The sequence below is a fragment of the Desmodus rotundus genome, chromosome 6, assembly GCF_022682495.2.
Source record: "Desmodus rotundus isolate HL8 chromosome 6, HLdesRot8A.1, whole genome shotgun sequence".
NCBI classification, from domain to species: Eukaryota; Metazoa; Chordata; class Mammalia; order Chiroptera; family Phyllostomidae; genus Desmodus; species Desmodus rotundus.
The window spans coordinates 48,827,775-48,831,210 of NC_071392.1; the positions used below are offsets into that span (position 1 = coordinate 48,827,775).

Sequence of the window (3,436 nt, forward strand, 5' to 3'; positions counted from 1 at the left end):
GGACTGGAGGCCTGGCAACATCACAGGTGTGGACATGCCACAGCCAAAGCACTGGAGAAGTATTGGTGAGTCCTATAAAGCTTTTTATTAAGAAAAAGAGAACAGCCCTCACCAGTGTTGCTCAGTGGGTTGAACATTGTCCTGCAAACTGAAAGTTCATGAATTCAATTCCCAGTTGGGGCACATGCCTGTGTCGCGGGCTGGATCCCAGGCTGGGAGTTTGTAAGAGCAACCAATCGATGTTTCTCTCCCTCTTCTTCCCCACCTTCCCCTTTCTCTAAAAAAAATTAATAAAATCTTTTTTTTAAAAAAAATACAGGTTTATCGCTTCTCGGCCTTTTCGCTAAGATCAAGTGTAGTATCTGTTCTTATCAGTGTTAAAAAAATACAGGTTTATGTTAATGAAAAACAAAATAAAACACTGGAGAAGCCAAAATGAAAAGTGAGCACATATGACACAATGAAAAGTCCCCGCCTGCGTGCCCCACTCCCAGTTCTACCTCTTGGGAGTCCGGGCTCTTCCACAATTCACTTCACCTGTGCGGGCCCCAGTCTTCTCCTTTACAAAACGCGTTTGATAAAACTGGCTCAACCTGCCTTCCAGGGTTGTTAGGAGAATCAAAAGAGTTATGAGAACGTATTTCATAAGTGGAAAAGAATCATACACATAATTGGTATTCGATATAGGTATTTCCTGAAAGGCCACACACACCCCCTGCAACTGAGGTTAGACAAGAGCTCCTCTGGGGACCTCAGTGTGCTTTTTGCTCTAAGGAGCTCACCGCCTTCTTCCTGGGAGCTTGAGCCCCTGGTGGTGGCAGGCATGTGCTGCACTTTCTCTTCCTCTCCTTTCTCAGAACCATGCCCAGCAACAACAGAATACAAAACCTCCAGACTCCTGCACTCCCCACCCACTTCCTCCTGCTCAAATTCCTCATCTCCCCACTTCCCCCAAAATGGCATTACTCATTAAAAAAAAAAAAAAAAAAAAAAAAAAACAGGCCTGCTACAGGGTCTGCTGCTCACTCCACACACCTCCATCTTTGAGGGTAACAAGATGATGCCCCTTCCTCCTGCCAGTGAAAAGGAAATGTTCGCCTCAGCCAGGCTGGAAGAGAGAGAGCAGCGGGGATTTTCCTCTAATGGTCCAGATAAGCACCTCAGGCCCTTGGGGAACTATTGGGGGCCCTCTCAGAACACCCTTAGGCGCACTAAGGCAGCTGGATCATGTGGGGTCAAAGAGGAAGCTGTAGCCCTGGCTCACATCTCCTCTCCACCCACTCCAGTTGCAGCCCCTTGGCATCCATGTTGCCACCTGGCCCCACCCTGGGATGCTCCTGCCCTGTCCCTGGCCTCCCATGGGCCCCAACGCACTGACTTGTCCCCACCTTGGCTTCACCTTTTCCTGGCCTCCTGCTCTTCCACCTTGAAAACCCAAAGAGGGGCCCAGGACTCATAAATTTAGGCATGCTGGGCTCACTTTTATCTTTCATTTTTTCTTTGTTGGGAAAAAAAATTTCCCTCTGTGCTCACTGTCCAGTGTAGCGCACTGTGTTTACAAGGGTTTGTTCACGACAGGTTTGCTCCTGACTCTGTGGTCTTGAGCCCCCAACCCCAGGGACAGAGAGGAGTTCTGGTTCACTGATGAGATCTTGAAACACTGGGGAAGAAAACAGGACTTGGGGGCCACCCCATAATGACAGGACATATGCTTTTGTTACGCTCCACAGTGTACAGTACCCTGACATGACTATGTTATTTTAGTGCAGCCCCACAGCAACCATAACAGGGGGGTTGTTCAGATTAGAAATAGGGAACTCACAAAGGTTAAAATAACTGGCCCCTCAAACATCTGAGCTGGTTAGGGATGACCCTGAAGCCTAGACCTGCTGCTTCTGCTTCTTCCCCCTCACCACAGTGTCTCTGCAGTCTCTGCTGCCTTCCAACTTCCCCCCAGGTGCTACTACACCCGAGGATTGCTCTGGGGAAGCAAACCCTGCCTCCCCAGGAGCAGCTCCGGTAGCAGCAAAACCAAATGAGGGCTAAGTAACAGGAGCCTTCAGAGAGACAATGAAATCTCATGACGCCCCTGATGAGGGCCCCCTGGGTCAGAGAGTCCCTCCACTCCTCAAGCCTGCTTTCCCCAATGGACACAAGCTGTGCGTTGCTTGCTGCCTGTCTTCCGGCAGCCTGCAGGAAGTTTCCTCGGAGGTAAGAGAGGTGACTCCAACTCAGTGCTCCTCAACTTCATCACATTAGAACCACCTGGAGATCTTATTAGAAATGCTGATTGCCCAGATCCCACCCCAGAGCAATTGGATCAGAATCTGACAGGGGCCTAAGTATCTGCATATTTTTTTATTCCCTCACGTGATTCTGCTGCACAGGTATGATTTGGAACTACTATTCCAAGGGGCTCAGAATGAGTGGGGCACAGACGTGGCATGGTGAAAGGGAATCACAGAATAGGGGTACCCTGAAATCAGACCAGTGTGCTGTCATTCCTTTTCTCCACTGTCCCCAAAACATTCCCTCTTAACTTGCATTTCTGGGTCCTCCTGGGGTGTCCTTCAACATCATAAGAGAGGAGTGCTGGTTTGTGTGAGGCCCTAACTTTCTACCAAACAGCAGGCTCACTGATTGATGGGAGGAGCGGCTGGGAGAAGTGGTAACTGGCCACGCCAAGGAAGTGAGGCAGTGAGATGAGGAACTGTCTGTGCTGGGACACCAGCTACCACTCAGCACTTTCAGCTGGAGGCCAAGGGGACTCACAGAGTCAATGTTAATCATTAACTTTCCTTTCAGACATTTATCTAACCAACTCTCTGAGCCAAGCTTCTCCCAGACTCCCACTACTTACTGCCTCCCTGGGGCTAAAGCAAGTCACCCCGTTATCCAGCACCATAGTCAGAAGCACCCCCACAACTTAGGACCAGCTTAATCATAACTCCTACCACCCCAGAGAGCCCATATGCCCAGACCATGTCACAGGAGCAAGAAGACAAGAAGCGGCCTCTTGAGTGGAAGGGGAGCAAGGTGTTTACTGCAGCAATGCAAAGTGCCCTGCACAGCACATGCAATGCAAAGGGAGAGGAGTAGGTGCTTTTATAAACTGTTCCAATTATCTTCACAACAACTTGTGAGACAATAATTATTATCTCTGCTTTAATAACTATCATCTCAGCTCAACAGAGATCCAAGGGGGACACATATCCAGAACCTAGAAGACAATAAAAGCAAAAGCACTGTATACAGGCCTCCAGCTTAGGGGATGGGGTTGGGGGGCAGCGATATTGACCACTCATCAGTAATAAATCTGTGCAGGGTAGTAGGTGCGACAGAAATCCACTGACCTCTCATGCTAACTAAATCCAAAGAGGAATATTATTCAGCCATAAAAAGGATGAAGTACTGTGACGTGCTACAAATGGATGAC

General features: G+C 48.9%; 1 pseudogene; it reads left to right on the forward strand.

Moving 5' to 3' along the window:
* The first annotated feature begins 323 nt into the window (after positions 1-323).
* Positions 324-525, forward strand: LOC112303611 (U2 spliceosomal RNA; annotated as a pseudogene).
* Positions 526-3,436: the final 2,911 nt, after the last annotated feature.